The 17,142-nt window shown below is 35.9% G+C and overlaps 5 non-coding genes across 5 annotated transcripts; 3 read left to right on the top strand and 2 right to left on the bottom strand.

The window, feature by feature from the left end:
- Positions 1 to 693: 693 nt before the first annotated feature.
- On the bottom strand, positions 694 to 786 carry TRNAY-GUA (transfer RNA tyrosine (anticodon GUA)). Its single transcript has 2 exons — positions 750 to 786; positions 694 to 729 (listed from the first exon to the last, which is right to left on the bottom strand). It is a non-coding gene; the product is annotated as a tRNA-Tyr (tRNA).
- Positions 787 to 7,319: 6,533 nt separating this feature from the next.
- Positions 7,320 to 7,411, top strand: TRNAY-GUA (transfer RNA tyrosine (anticodon GUA)). Its single transcript is given in 2 exon segments — positions 7,320 to 7,356; positions 7,376 to 7,411. It is a non-coding gene; the product is annotated as a tRNA-Tyr (tRNA).
- Positions 7,412 to 9,358: 1,947 nt separating this feature from the next.
- Positions 9,359 to 9,449, top strand: TRNAY-GUA (transfer RNA tyrosine (anticodon GUA)). The gene is given in 2 exon segments: positions 9,359 to 9,395; positions 9,414 to 9,449. It is a non-coding gene; the product is annotated as a tRNA-Tyr (tRNA).
- A 5,354-nt stretch (positions 9,450 to 14,803) lies between these two features.
- TRNAY-GUA (transfer RNA tyrosine (anticodon GUA)) lies at positions 14,804 to 14,900 on the bottom strand. Its single transcript has 2 exons — positions 14,864 to 14,900; positions 14,804 to 14,839 (listed from the first exon to the last, which is right to left on the bottom strand). It is a non-coding gene; the product is annotated as a tRNA-Tyr (tRNA).
- Positions 14,901 to 16,325: 1,425 nt separating this feature from the next.
- TRNAY-GUA (transfer RNA tyrosine (anticodon GUA)) lies at positions 16,326 to 16,421 on the top strand. The gene is made up of 2 exons: positions 16,326 to 16,362; positions 16,386 to 16,421. It is a non-coding gene; the product is annotated as a tRNA-Tyr (tRNA).
- The last annotated feature ends 721 nt before the right edge of the window (positions 16,422 to 17,142 follow it).

Genomic DNA, 17,142 nt, shown 5'->3' with positions numbered 1-17,142 from the left:
AAATTAAACAGTTACTGTATATGATGCATGGTCTTATTACTAAAGTTGGAAAGGATGAGGTAAGTGCTTATGCCACACCGAATGAAAGAATGTGGACTGAGAACTGGAAGTTTTGCACAACGACGTGACCCCTTGGGAATAAGTTGTTATTCTGTCATCTCTGTGTTATACAGCGCTATGTGCATCTCTATTTCCTGTGCGAAATAGTGACAGATTGTGGCTTTTCAGTCGTCCAGCCAAGCCGACCATGATCACAGCTAGCTAATGCCCAGGTTCACAACAAGACCCAGATAAATGGTAAAGGCCCTCTTGGTCGCAGCTTTAGGACCGCACGTAGTTGTTATTATTGTTCAAAAGATGAACCCCATTCATAAGGAACAAGCCCGCAGGGTCCATTGACCAAAACTTCAAGCTTCCAAAGAATATGATGTTCGTTAGGATGAAGTAAGAGGAGGCAAAGGGAAATACAGAAAGAAAGAAGAGATCTGACTTATTTAAAAAGAAAAAATAAATAAATACATTAATAAATATAAAATATTTATTAAAATGCAAGGAGAATAGTATTAGGATAGTAATTCATTGCATCTTCGCTTGAGCGTTTGAAGTAATGGGTCGGGGATTTGCCAATTCGACCCTCTCTTATATTACAAGTAAGGGAGCACCATATAATCGTAAGAAGTACCAAAATTAGTCTCCTTCGAACCGGATTTGAACCAGTGACCTATGGATGTCTGTCCGAAAGTTTCCAACTACAGTCCACCGCTCTACCAACTGAGCTATCGAAGGAACTGACAGACATGTGAAAGTTTGGGACTATAAACAAGAAATAGCGTTTATTTGGCAACTCAGCATATTGCGGCACAGTCTGACTCCACAAGCACTTGGCACTGTTGGCACACGACACTCCCAAAAGCAAGAGCAAGGTTCTTAACCTAACATATCTCAGATAATAATAGGAAGAATGTTTCACTTCACTCTTCGCAAAAGAATTTCCGTAAAATCTGTTTCTTAGCTGTTGTGAACTATTATTATTATTATTATTATTATTATTATTATTATTATTATTATTATTATTATTATTATTTATTATTATTATTATTATTACGAGCTCGATTGTAACACCATGCATAACCAATCCCCAATGATAAAAACGTATCTTCGCATTTTTGGCCCCTCTCTCTCTCTCTCTCTCTCTCTCTCTCTCTCTCTCTCTCTCTCTCTCTCTCTCTCTCTCTCTCTCTCTCTCTCTGAGTACTTAATTGTAACCTGCTCCGTGCGTTCCAAGAAAGGATCTTTCTTTGGGGTCTTTCCTTAACGTATCAACCCCTTTCATCATGATGTACCTCACTTTTTTTTTTTCCTGCGGTACCTTTCATGTATCTCTCCCCTTTGATGCCTCCTCATCAAAAGCACCGCCTGCTTTTGAGGGGTCCAAGCACCTTTGGAGTGAGAGACTGTCCATGAATATGCATCTGTATATGAAAAGATGAATGCGAAGACTATGAGATCTCCCTGCTTCTTCCTTTGATTCCAGTGTGAGGACATTTTTTTACTGTCCATTTTTTTTTAATTCGGGCTTTTTATGTTCATGGACGTGATTGCCTGGATGCAAAAGTTGTAAACAAGGGCTCTGCCTCATTTCTGTCAATAAACAAAATCCTCACTGCATAAAACATTCGCTCAGTAGAAAAAAAACAAAAGATTATATCTATTTTCTGTTAGAAGTGAAATCAATGTCTTCTCTTCCACATTTTCTCTTGAAGTGTTTTGTGAACATTTAAATTTAAGTCAGTCAGAAATCTTTCACATTCTTATTTAGAAAGTAAAACCGTTGGAATGTCCCTCTGTCATGTCTAATTTATATTTCTTTTCCATATTTTATACGTCAACTAAAAGTATTTCTTGATCGTGTCTGCATTACAGATATAATTAGTAATCTACGGCACGTCACTATACTCCCTGGTATTTTACTGAACATCTGCAATTATGTTTTTTTTAGTTAATATTTCAAAATTGGCGCCTGTTACCATTGTATTGCAGGTGATACTGTTCATACTTATACAGTATTAATCTAGAGAACTTAATTGTGGATTTTCATATTTAAGAGAGTGTTGTATGATGACTGAAAATCTTTATTTTTTGAAAAACTGAATTAACAAATTAATAAATAAATAAAAATATAAGTAAAATATTAAAATACAAGTTGAACTGTATCGGGGCAGTAATGCATTGCATCTTCGCTTGAACTTATTAAGTTCCAGTTCAACATCGCTAGGGAGGTTGTTCCACAGTCCAACGGTGCGAGAAATAAAGGACCTCTGGAACTAAAAAGTTCGACAGTGAGTTGAGCAACAACTTAGGATATGGATAAGAAAGGAAGCAGATTTGTGAAACCTGTGATGTCGAAGGACATTGTTAAAGAACCCAAAGTAGTGACTATAATGTGTAAAGCCCTGTCCACACTAGCGGGCACCGCCTGACGGGCAAACACTGTTCCCATAACCCGTTCCATTATACTGACCGGCTGAGTATGGAGTCAGAGCGATGCGATTGTCCGGGTACGCTGCTTCAGAGGCGAGAGAAAATATAAAGAGCTGCAAGTGCCCGACGGGCACACCTGCTAGTGTGGACAGGCCATAAGAAATAATGAGCCATGACATCTTCATAGAAGCGAAATATATGAGCCGAATAATCGTGAAGGGAAAACATTTATTGATCACTGAAGTAATAAGTCTGTTAATATAGCTCTATAAGTACAATTAAAAGAAGGAAAAGCGGCAATGAAAGGGTAATAATGAAAGCAGGGCACTAATTAAAAGGGGCATTATAACACGCTGAGATGGTTTGAGCTAGTAGGGAAAACGAGGTAAATCAGACTTGATTAAAAGAGCGAAAGTAGGAAGCCGTGTACCATTGAAGTGCTCTGCGAAGGATATTCAAAGTGTTCTTTAACATTTAACTAGAGCCATAACAAATGCTATGTGAGATAATACATTCGTGACTGACATGATACTTTCGAGGACTAAGTGTATGCAGAGAACCTCCCAACCTAATTCATCGGTAAAATCACCATTCGCCACCGAAACAGTCTTGAACTTCAAAGACGGTATTTTCTTGGAAACATTAGAAATGGAAGTTACTGTTTCATTTACAGCGAGCGTTTGCATGTATGTAGGTGGGTTTAATAACCAACATTGTCGTGGCCCGTAGAATAGAATATACACAACTTAGGCCAGAGGCCAAGCGCTGGAAATCATGAGGGCATGCAGCGCTGAAACTGAAATTGACAGTAAAAAGGTCTGAAAGGTGTAACAGGAGGAAATCACTCGCAGTTGCACTGTGAATCAATTGTTAGGAGAGGGTGGAAAGCAAGATGGAAGAAAGAGATTGGAAACGGAGGTCCAGTAATAGGAATGAAAGGGGTTGCAGGTAGATGTCAAAGGGACGCTGCATAGAACCGTAAGTAATGCTTACAGTGCAAAAACTAAAATCATGAAGGAAGACAGGGTTAAATTTCAAAACACTTTGTCATGGTTTTAAGAGAAATGAATTTACGACCACAGATACAAAATAACGAGAAGAAAGCGAAAATTGAGATAGTTGTATCGGCCTTCCCAAGGCTGCAAAAAAAAAATAAAAAGTATTCTCTTCCAGTGCTGATATAATATTCCGAGCAGCCTCCTCGGATTTGTAAGTTATCTAGCCTTTTAGAAAGGCGAAAGGATAGATATATATATATATGTATATATATATATATATATATATATATATATATATATATATATATATATATATATATATATATATATATATATATATATATATATATATATATATATATATATAGTATATATATATATATATATATATATATATATATATATATATATATATATATATATATATATATATATATATATATATATATATATATATATATATATATATATATATATATATATATATATATATAAATACTCCTTGGGTTTTGTAAGTATATAGCCTTTTATAAAGGCGAAAAGATATATATATATATATATATATATATATATATATATATATATATATATATATATATATACTTTATATATATATATTTATATATATATATATATATATATATATATATATATATATATATATATATAATATATATATATATATATATATATATATATATATATATATATATATATTTTTCATATAAAGGCTATATAACTTACAAACCCAAGGAGGAATATATATATATATATATATATATATATATATATATATATATATATATATATATATATATATATATATATATATATATATATATATATATATGTGTGTGTATATATATGTGTGTGTGTGTACATGTATATGTGTATAATGTTTGTTTAATGGCAATATCTAAGATAAACAGTTTCTTGTTTCCAGTGGAATAGAGAGTAGAGGAAGAAATTATATGCAATTTATCAACAGAAATCTATGGGACGCAGTATTTGATATTCGATATAAAGGACTGCAGACTGCGTATTTAAGCTCTCTCTTTCAGTAGGGGTTTCTGAATAGAAATTCATATATTCCGGCCAAGGTTATTGCGCTGATGAAGGCTGTTTTGATGGCCCAAATTTCTCTTTCTCCTCTAACACTTCACCTATTCAGTAATTTCATCCCTTATCTCTGTCTCTCTCTGTGTACCACTTTACCCAGTCAGTGAATTTATCCAGCCTTTGTCTCTCTCTCTCTCTCTCTCTCTCTAAGCTACGTTATCCATTCAGTGAAATAACTAATTTTTCTCTATATTTATCCTATTCATTCTTTTAGTCGTTGCTTTTGGTAATTGTCTTCAGATACAACGTTCTCTTGAGAATCTTCAAGGTAGTTCTTTCTGTGCTTCTTCCCAATTAGGTCACTTCAAAACTAACAAGTCCCGGATATTATTATTATTATATTATTATATTATTATTATTATATTATTATTATTATTATTATTCAGTAGATTAAACCTATTTATATGGAACAAACCCGACAGGGGCCATTAACTTGAAATTCAAGCTTCCAAACAATATAGTGTTCTCATTAGGAAGAAGCAAGAGGAAGTAAAAGGGAAATACCGAAAGAATATACCACTTATTAAAAGAGGAAAAATAAATTAATAGATAAATAGATAAAAATGTATTAAAATGCAAGAAGAATAGTAGTAGGGTAGTAATGCATTGCATTTTCGTTTGAACTTTTGAAGTTCCAACTGCACGACATCCTCTGGGAGGCTGTTCAAGATGAAAGCTTGGTATGACCAGGCACACAGTGCTGAAGAACGAAAATTCCAGGTAGGAAACGATGTGTTCATCTTAGTGTCCGGACCTGGTAATTATTACCTCACGGTACAACTAGTAAAATCATCTAAAATACAAATAAGATCTGCAAATTATGTTATTATTATGAAAGAGACTCCTGTATTTATCGCTCTAAAACTTCTGGAAAATCAGCCTTCTGACCTGAGGTATTTTCAGGTTCTCGGAGCCACACCCGTCCTCAACAGTTTCCTTTAAGCAAAGGTCGTCTGACCCAAGACCAGTCCACCCCGTCTTTGCTTGTAACCTGGTTATTCAGAAGGAACCGCACGAATCCTTACTGGTCGCTTGGTTACTCAAAAAGAGCCATGCCGTTTTTCCCGATTGCATTTTCCAGAGATGTAACTGAACACAGGGACCTTTCCCTGAAAAAAGTGGGACGCCATATCTTAAAAATTAATCAAAGAATTTTCTTGAAAATAATCTCATTATGTTTCCCACACCCAAATTGCATTTGAATATATTAATGTAACCTAACTTAACCTAGCCCAACTTAACCTAACCTAGGGGCATGGCAAAAAAACCGGGGCTGGTGCAATACTAGCATACACCTCAGGAATTTGCTTCCCGGCTACCAAGAAAGGAATGGAATTCTGAGCTTGTCTTGACTGGTCTCTGTTAAGCATAGATAGTCATGTTAATCCTTACTGGTACCCAGTTACTTAAAGGAATGGAAGCACAGTGGTCCTTGCTGGTTACTTTGTTAGGCAAAAGAAGCAATAAGCATAGTTACTGGTTTACCCAATTATGCAAATGAGCCATGTCCATCCTCAGTTGCTTCCTGGTTCTTTTAAGGGATCCACACACACGGACCCTTGCCTGCCCTTACCAGTCAAGGAGAAGAGAGCTAGACTCATCCTCAACGGTTTGCACAAAGGGTGCAACGGCAACGCCCGTCCTTACTGAATACTTAACTTACCAGAGAGAACCACACCCTTTCCTACTGGTTGCTCAGTTACGTTAAGAGAGCCACACCCTTCCTTACCAGTTTATCTGGTTACGCAAAGGGGGGCACGCGTCTTCGCTGCAGACCGGTTTTACAAAGGATCTTGACTCGTCCTTCAGGTTTACCTGGTCAAACCAGTTCTTACCATTTGTGTACTAAATAACGCAAGTTCACACTCACAGCCAAGAGCCAACACGTGCTTTGGATGTCATTCAAACGGCTTCTTTCCCCTCCCACTTTCTTAGCCGACACCTCCCCCCCCCCCCACCCGCCGCCGCCGCCGCCGCCGCTTTCTTCCTCTGCTGTACGTTAACTTCCCTGACACCGCTGACCGTTATTTTGATGTTTTTCTGTCGAAATATTCATGACTTGTAAGCTTCATATACGGCAAGATTTATTACAGCGATTCTTATTTTTTTCTAGCGGCCTATTAATTTAGTTTAATAAATCTTCAAAAGTTAGTGATTTCTACCATAAAACTACTACAGTTACAGATAAGAACCAAACGAACAGGAACGTCTCACTCATTCCCGTTTTCTAAAATTAGCTTTGGATCGGCGACTATATTAATCGTATCCAAAGCTAAATATTCTTTCACGTGGTCTGGGTAGATGCCAGATGGTGAAGCACCTGTTGGTGATGGATGAATAAAATATGTAATGATGCCTTACGTAAATATGATAACTGAACAACTACCATTACTGTTCATATAGAGTTACGTATATGGAGCGTTTCATTTTCGTAAATGTTTTTGTTAGAAGGGTTTTTTTTTTAATGTGTAGTACTTAATTTAAATCTACCTGTACAAGAAATTTTAATAGAAAATTCGGAAATGATAATTATTATGAAGAAATGAGCCATTTTAAGTTTTCTAAAAAAAAAATTGACTTCATAAAACTGACTTATAAATAACTTATTACAGAAACTTATATCAACTTGGAGACCTGTTGTTTTGCAAGAGATTTTCCTGTAACTTACTTTTAAGAGCAACGCTGTTGCTCTTACTGAGCAACGTTGCTCTTCCTCGTATACCTTCGATAGCTCAGTTGGTAGAGCGGTGGACTGTAGGTGGAATCCGAAAACAGACATCCATAGGTCACTGGTTCGAATCCGGTTCGAAGGATGTGTTTTTCTGGTTCGAATCCCGAGTTTAGGTAAAATATGTTAATATAAGGTAGGTAGTTTGTTTACGCATGCAACTGTGTTAAGCTTCTTGAAACACAGACTACATCTAGGTGTCTGTTAGGAGTTTTATAGTTCATCCTCTCTCTCTCTCTCTCTCTCTCTCTCTCTCTCTCTCTCTCTCTCTCACACATTATACTCATATTTTACCATATTTATCTCTTAGATATAAAAATATAGTATATTATATGCTTACCAAAGAAAACCGGATTTATTTCTATTTCCGATCAGGTAATCTATCTTTTTCTTTTTCTCTAACTTTTACTGAATGACATTTTTGGCCTCTCTCTCTCTCTCTCTCTCTCTCTCTCTCTCTCTCTCTCTCTCTCTCTCTCTCTCTCACACACACACAAACACACACACACACACTTTTAAAGATGTTAGCTCTCTCAATTTCTCTATCATTTTGCTTTCGCCCTCTTTCTGTCAACACTATTACCGTCTGCTGATAATACTCATCAAACGAAACAAGATTAACAGATAAAGTAAGAAATATTGGGTGGTTCCTCATGGAAGTCTTATATATCCCAAGCGAAAGTTTGTGGGAGGTTCAACTTTTATGTAGAAGAAAGTCTAATGTTGCAGTTTGTTCGGCGATTATCATACGAAGTATGATGAAATTCAGAAATCAGATGCTTGTTAGTGAATTATTGTATTTTACTTTATTATTATTATTATTATTATTATTATTATTATTATTATTATTATTATTATTATATTTCATTCATATGTCCTTTTGACAGGAAAGAGATATCACCCAGTGAACTGAAGATGCTTATCGATTAGAATTTTTTATATTTCTATTTTTCGTTTTTATCATGTTCTCCTTACACTCAGTTATGATTTGAACCGAAATCTTGAAATGCAAAATTAACAGTACAACATAAAAACAAAATTATATATATATATATATATATATATATATATATATATATATATATATATATATATATATATATATATATATATATATATATATATATATATATATATATATATATATATATATATATATATACTGTGTATATATATACATTACATATATATAATATATATTTATATATATATATATATATATATATATATATATATATATATATATATATATATATATATATATATATATATATATATATATATATATATATATATATATATATATATGTTTGTGTGTGTGTATGTTTGTGTATGGGTATATATGTGTGTATATGTGTGCGTGTGTAAAGCTAAGATTCCATCCTTCTAAAGATGCCTAGCTAACTTCAAAGTTGCCATGGAACGTTCCGAATCGAGCAGTTATATGTTATTACCACCTTTCCGACTTTGTTACATGAATAACTGGCTGGGAAATGGGAACGTTTCGTAATTAATTGTTAAGACAGTTTAATTATGAACTCGTCTCACTAGGCCAAACGTTCTTTCTTCCGGAAATTTTGTTAAGTCTAGGTAGCTATCTTTTGCATGAATTGTTGCGCTGTATTTCTTCAAAACCAGATCTCCCGGATAGCTGAGTAATGCCAAGCGGATATGCAGTTCAGTTACAAAAAAATTAGAAGTTTACAGTTCTTGGTGTTTTTGACATTACGTCAGGAGTCTAAAGAATTGCAAATTTAATCATTTTGACAGTCAAGTAAAGAGAGCTGATAGAAAAATTCAGTTATAAAGAAAAAAATAAAAGGAGATCAGTTTAAGAGAAGGGGTTGAAGAGTATATAGTTTCTTTGTTATTCAGAGAAATTACGAAAAGTGTTGGAACTGTGTCTAAAGTATTTAGACGCACGAGAGAAAAAGATGTCTTTCTATCAGGTGCTGCTCTTCACACCTGTTGCTTGGCTCCAGATTCTCAAGGTTGCTTATCTTGCAAGAGAACATTGCTCCGTTGTTGCATACCTTCGATAGCTCAGTTGGTAGAGCGGTGGACTGTAGTTGGAAAGTAAAACAGACATCCATAGGTCACTGGTTCGAATCCGGTTCGAAGGATGGTAATTTTGAATGCGTAGATTACCGATGCATATCCATTCTTAAACGCATAGGTCACTCGTTAAAATGCAGGCCATTACCTCATATCAGCTTGGAAGGATAGTAAGTTTAAAGGCAAAGAGTTTTTTAAATTTCGGTTCACAGAGTAGCAATTTTATATCCATATGCCAAAGGTTCGAATCTGATTCGAAAGTTAGCCATTTGTAATGCATAAGCCAGTGGTTGAAATCCCTTTCAAAGGTCAGCAATTTCAAATGCGTAGGTCACTGGCTCAAGTCTGGTTCGAATAAAGTTTGAATGTGAGTATAGTCAAATTCATAGTTCACTAGTTCAGATCTGGGTGTAAGGATAGCAATTATAGATACATGAGTCACTGGTCCGAATCTGATTCGAAGAATATTGGGTTTAAATGAGTTCATTGGTTCGAATCCGGTTCAAGGAATAATAAATCTACGTGCCTATATCAAAGGTTCGAATCTAGTTCGGAGGAAAGTATTTTGTGCTGTATGGGTAATTGGTTCGAATCAAGTTCGAAGAACAGTGATCTTAAACGCATAGGTCGCTGATTCAAATAAAAGAGTATAAGTCAGCTGTTAGAATTCGGCTCAAGCGACAGGAATTTTAAATGCGTAGGTTAATAGTTCAGTCCGGTTTGAAAGATAGTAATTCTAAATACATAAGACACTAGATCAAATCTGGTTCGGAGGACAGTAACCTATTGAGTGATTAAAACCAGTTAGACTCTACCTTCTATCTTGAAAATTCATTGGTTATTTATCTGACCTTATTCATGCCCTGTAACTTCTGTAAGGGACTTCATGATTTTATATTTCCTCTGGACACCTTCAGGTCTTTCGAGGGATAATGTCCGTTTCCGGACCGAACATACCTACTCGATTCATTATTATATCTTTTGAATCTTCTTAAAAAAAGTGAAAAAAAAATCCTATATACATAATTCTTGCAAACTAATATTTATCACAATAAAAAATAAAATATTATATGTAAATAATTGAGGATTTTTTCTAAGTTTCAATTTTGCGAAATGCACTTATATGCCCCCAGGGGCTAGTACTAAGCAGGGGGAAACACATTTGACACCCCCCCCACCCAGGGGCTAGTACTAAACACGGAGAAATACATTTGATCCCCCCAAGGGGCTACTACTAAACACGGTGAAATACATTTGACCCCTCACCAGGGGCTAGTACTAAACACGGCGAAACAGTGTAGATGAATCACTGTTTCGCCATGTTTAGTACTAACCCTCATGTGGAGTTGGAGTTCGGACCGGAAACGAACTTTTACCCTTTTCAGAAAATCCGACTAGGCCACAGTCCCAGCTTTCGGCTTCATCACATCTTTCGGTTAAACCGTGGGACTTTTTTTTTTTCTGTTGTTTATGCCGAAATGTCATTTACCCATTTTTATCTATAATGGCGCTTCATAATAATGCTATCTTATCTACCAGAAAAGATTAGGGAAAAGTATCTGCTATAAAGCATCACAATTTTTTATCTTATATGGAAAATGTTCTTGTTTTTGTACTCAAGAGGTTCTGAAGGAAATATTAAAATATCAGCAGTCAGAAAGGATACGGATATTTACAGTTGCCGCTTATGAATATTTACCGGGACATTTAAGTATGAATGCTTTATTAGATTTTTAGTTTTCTGTAAAAGTAAACTATTGTGCCGGCTTTGTTTGTCCGTCCGAACTTTATTTTGTCTCACTTTTTTCTGGCCGCACTTTTTCTGTCCGCCCTCAGACCTGGAAAACTACTGAGGCTAGAGGGCTGCAAATTGGTATGTTGATCATCCACCCTCCAGTCACCAAGCATACCACAAACTGCAACCCAGTAGCCTCAGTAGTTTTTATTTTATATAAGGTTAAAGTTAGCTATAATCGTGCTTCTGGCAACGATATACGATAAGCCACCACCGGGCCGTAGTTAAAGTTTTATGAGCCGCGGCTCATACAGCATTATACCGAGTCCACCGAAAGATATATCTATTTTCAGTGGCCTTGATTACACGCTGTAGCGGCTGTACAGAAACTCGATTGCGCCGAAGAAACTTCTGCGCATTCTTTACTTGTTTATTTATGACATGATTCGCCATGTCTAAGCAAAGCAAATGTCTTTTTTTATGACAAAGTAGAGAAATTTAGGACACCTTAAAGATATCCCAGGTCGTTTGTAAGTTAAATGGAAGAAAAATGTTGCGGACATCTTTCAACGGAAAACGAGGAAGAATATGAAAATGAGCGAGTCTTTATCAGCGCGTGAGAGAAAACGTACCTCCATCCTTGTTGCTGTGGTCACCTGTTGCTCGGCATCGGGTCTCACGGGTTCTTTATGCGGAAAGGCAGCATTGCTGCATCGCTGTATGGCTTCGGTAGCTCAGTTGGTAGAACGGTTGGGGACATTGTTAACTAACAAACGGACATCCATTTGGCACTAAGTACCAATGATGAAGTTTTACACCTTCAAAGGTAAGTGTATAAAATGAATGCTGGAAAACAAAGCAGATTTACCATATATGATAAAGACGCACAGGCAGTGTTTTTTACAGGCTTACTAAGATCTGGTCATCCTATCTGAGTAACATTGTAGGCTCTTTTTAATCAGTGCTTTTGACCTCCCTGTATTACAAAGCCACAGTGCTGTTTTGCCGTATGCCTTTGGTAACTCAATGGTAGAGCCAAGGACAGTAGTTAGGTATCATGAACAAACATTCGTATCAGTCAGTTAGAGTGTGTCCGGAAGCCCACATCAGGCTCTGATTCCCTTTTACACCTTACCAGATTTCGGGCAGCATTAGGGCAAGGGCACTTGTTGGCGAAAGACCAGCTTCATCCGAAGTTAACATTTTATATTAAAAACACAGATGGTCCCATATCTTGGTTTACTTAGACCTGCTCCCCCTGTCTTAGGAGCATTTGGGGGATTCTTTTATCATTCATCTTGACATCTCATTTGGTCCACTATGTGCTTTTCCTGTGAGCACCTCCCTCAGACTTATGCTAATCTTCCTCAACTTTTTATAAAGTTTTTTTTTGTTTTTGTTTTGGAGAGGATTTTCAATTAGAGTCCATTTTGAAAAGGTTAACTCAAACATTTTCCTTGCCACAGTGCGATTCATCCCAGATGAGAGTTGCCTCCAGCTCTGCATATTCTACTGATACTGCTTTAGAAGTTTTTATGGAATTTTCCCCATAATGATAAGGTGATGCATTCATGGGGTCGAGGAGAGTCTTACGGTTAGTCTGGTCAAATTACACCTTTCTGCCTTCCTCGATTTTTCAAGAAGGGTTTAGCAGCCCCTTTTTGGAAGGTAGATTTTCAACACTGATTGTAGAATTCAATGAGCATCTCTCGTGTAGTGGCCGAGATTAAGTTAATTTAATCAGCTCTCCCATCTTGGACATTTACCTTTAATTAAACGCTCTCTAGAGAGAGAGAGAGAGAGAGAGAGAGAGAGAGAGAGAGAGAGAGAGAGAGAGCTGATCAATTGAACTTAATTTCGGTGTGTGTGTCTGTGTGTTTTTGTAAGGTGTTTTGACAGTAAGGAGCTTGAGATTCTTCGTTTCTTGGAGCATTAACTTTTTTTATATATTTCGTACACAATGCTATTCTTAGGTAGATTAGTATTGAAGGATTTCCTTTCTATCATAAGAGTAAGTTATCTTTCTCTTAATTTTTTGAGTTGTTAGGAGATCTCACTTGCACATAAAAACGAAGATAGGAAATTGTTGTGCACCTGACGAAGTAACTATGTTATTGTTGAGGGTTATTGCTTAGTTTTAGAATCAGAGTTGGTAATGACAAGTAACACTGCTCATACGATACAAGACTTCGATAGATCATTTGCTAGAGCAAAGTTTTGTAGAGCAATGGATTGTTGTTTGAAGTTTCGAACTGAGATCCGTAGTTCACTGGTTTGACAAACGAGAGCATTATTACGGAAAAAGAGCCAGTAAGATGGTCAACAAACTTGAGTCACATTAATGAAATCAGGTTAGGATCGTCAGTTCATGTTGGATTTGGAAATTCAATATATTTTTTTTTTCTAGCGAAAACAAAATAGATCTTTGCTTGAACAGATGATTAAAATAAGTATTTGAATACTAACTGCGTCCACGGAAATGAAGCTGTAAACTTACTATCATATTTCATAGAAATGATGAGGAAATGAGACTGGAAAGCTAGTTACCATATATCTCAAAATCAAACGGGAAGGAAAATGATGAGGAGATGAGGTGGAAATGAGCTTCAGGACCTATTTATCATATCAAAGAATCGAGCGATGCTGAAAGAAAGCCGATGTAGAGTCTCGGAGAACCAATATATAGCTGGTCTAATGAGCAATATTTATGTAAATTGCTATAAAGCTTGAGGAGGGTATAGATAGCTTGAGAAAGTAATAGTTTTTATTTTAGCTAAAATGTCAAAATCAGCCGAGTCAAAATCGTGGAAAATTATTCCACAGTCGTAACTTTTTTTTTTTATTAATACCCCATCATCATTATTATGGAATTGTTTCCCAGCTCTGTGTGTGTGTGTGTGTGTGTGTGTGTGTGTGTGTGTGTGTGTGTGTTCGTGTCGTCGTTGGTTATGGCTAATTAGGCAGTATTTCAGAGTCCTCAACTTACATTGTATTTTGACGATAAAGACCAAAGAGATCGATCCCGTGTGTGGGAGAAACGATGTAGATTCCTTTCCGTGAAAGTACATTTTACCTCTGTTTATCTAGGGAGGGAAGTATGTGCCTGGTAGATAGTCGAATATGGTGGTGCACCCAACGGGGAGCTATCATCCCCTAACTAGATTCCTAAACTTCCAGTGGGAAAAAAGTGCATAGTTGTTACTACATACACACACACACACACACACACACACACACACACACACACACATATATATATATATATATATATATATATATATATATATATATATATATATATATATATATATATATATATATATATATAATATTTTTTTATTTATTTATTTATATATTTAGTTATGTGTGTATGCGAGTGTGTTCATTCGTGTGTGTACATATTTACCAATGAACATTTTTCCCATGTAGAAAATGACCCCTGATAAAACAAGAATCATTACCGTATGTCGTTCATATTACCTACTGGATTAAGAACGAATCTCCTGTGCAGTAAACTTCCACACCAGTAATATGAGTAAACCAGTCTCGAATGTTTAATTAGAAAATCCCACTCTTTGCAGTTTAATGTTGCAATTCAAATTTACTATGAATATGCAGATCCTAACACAATTACATTGTTGACCTGCATACTTTTCATAATGATATTCCAGTTTTTCATATAAATATTCCTTCGAACCGGATTCGAACCAGTGACCTATGGATGTCTGCTGCGTTTCAGAGTTCCAACTACAGTCCACCGCTCTACCAACTGAGCTATCGAAGGCATACAAATGCAACAGTATTGCTTCATAAAAACAACTGCGAGATCTGAACACCGAAGCAACAGTCTCTAAAGAAATACATTTTTAACCATAAATGTCTCTCATATCGGTCTATGTGAAATTAAGAAGAGATGTTTGTAGAGTAATGCATTTAAGTGGCAGATACTATTTGGGAATATCTTGACGACCACATCAGAAGAATGAGGTTACCTCAAGCGTTCTGAAAGGTGTCTTTAGTTCACTGCGACATTGATTCATAATTCGAGTATATCATCAGGTTTTTGCAAGACGATATGAAATCTCAACAATGTAAAAAATTAGGTTTATTTCATTTATTTTAGTTCTATAACTGCTAACGTATGCAAGTGGAGATTATTCACGGGGTGGAATGAGCTACCTCAAAATTACCGCAGGTACCCCAATTTTTCGGAAGTCAACAGAAACGGAACATCGTATATCTTTGTGATTCATAAGATAAATGGTTTTTCTGGTGACAGGAAACAAGATTTTATCCACGGCGTTTTTCTTATTCTGACTCCTACAAGTTCTATAAAATCTTTGGAAATAAGGCTGGAAAGTACTCATAAGTAATAATCAGTTTATTAGTCTTCTGTAGTCTTTATCGCATATTTAAATGAATCGGTCAATGGGAACTTACAAATAAATTCCCTTATCTACAGTATATCTGGCCAGGAGAAACAAGATGAGATGCAAGGGAAGTTAGAAAGGTGGAACTGAATCGCCTAAAAGAAGTTATAAACACGTCGCTCGATATTTTAAGGTCATTTAAAATAAATTTTTGGTTGTAGAATTTGTTACACTACAAACATACAAACATAGAGAGAGAGAGAGAGAGAGAGAGAGAGAGAGAGAGAGAGAGAGAGATTTGCAACCGCAAAACGACTGGTATGTGGTAAACGGCTCCAAGACACCGTTTTCTATGTCGATGATCTTATTGGGGTAACCAAATCATCCCTTTTCACCGATCATACAGGGTTGGATAGAATAGACGAAACGCAGCTAATGAACAAAAGAATTAAGACTATTAAACGGTGTAATCCGGGTTTGTGATTGATAGTAGAGTTAATGTGGAACTCTGGGTTTGTGATTGAAAGCTACATCTACATGTTTTATCATTTTTCTTTTGAATTCAATTTTATTCTTAAGCAAAAGTAAAATGATGTAAATGAAAAACAAACACTTTTGGCCTGGTGGAATACGCATCAATAATCCAAAAGATTTATCCATGTTACATATTAATTTTAGTTGTAAATTCAGCTTATTAATAAACAATAGCGCTATGTGCTTTTCGGCTATAATAAACAAAAAGCCAAATCTGACCGAAACTGCTTTGACTTGCAGACTTGTTGCATGAAGATGAGAAATTGTCGATCGTCTTAACAAGCAGCAGAGCTCAGGCTAAGAGGCCTTCGATAGCTCAGTTGGTAGAGCGGTGGACTGTAGTTGGAAATTTCGGACAGACAGACATCCATAGGTCACTGGTTCAAATCCGGTTCGAAGGAAAACTTTTGTCGTAATTCATAAAGATTTTAGAGATTTACCCGCTTTGAAAAGTATAGGTCACCTTTATGGAATGTATAATTGGAGAATTCAGTAAGACATCAATTGGTCACTGACATAAAGGAAAAATAGATTTGTTCTTTGGACATTTCTACACCACTGCTGTTCAGAGAAAGTGAAAGTGTGGAAAGCGCTGACGATATCTCCACGAGGTTTGAAATACACAGGAGTTGTTGGAGCTTAAACTAACTCATTCAGGGGTTGTGAAATTAAAGGCCCATACCATGGAGCTGTGACAGTTACTGGAAACCTACAGCCATCTCTGTTTGATGTCACTGAATTTTGGAAAAAGACAAAACTATTGTTTGGAGAAAACTGTTTTTCAGCCACGATTACTATAGATGAACTTAGGATTGAGTTTCACTTTAGTCAGCATTGTTCCGACGATTCGTTTAATTGAATAAGCAACATCGCCGTTGATTTGTTTGTCCTCAATAGCTCAGATGATAATTTCAACAGATACAGATGTTGTTAGGTAGGTGGTTCAAATTCGGTGTGAAGGGAAATCTTTTCTTTGGTAACCTGAATCAAGACGAAATTTCAACTGTAAGTTCGAAAATTAGCGATGCACCAGCAGAATAAACTATGTAATTGCCATAAGACTTATTGCTTGATTCTAGAATCATATGTGTAAATATCAACCAACATTGCCCAAAAGTTCCA

This window comes from Macrobrachium rosenbergii, chromosome 41, assembly GCF_040412425.1.
Source record: "Macrobrachium rosenbergii isolate ZJJX-2024 chromosome 41, ASM4041242v1, whole genome shotgun sequence".
NCBI lineage: Eukaryota > Metazoa > Arthropoda > Malacostraca > Decapoda > Palaemonidae > Macrobrachium > Macrobrachium rosenbergii.
The sequence above is the reverse complement of the archived record's forward strand: the minus strand, read 5'-3'. Positions and strand labels throughout refer to the sequence as shown.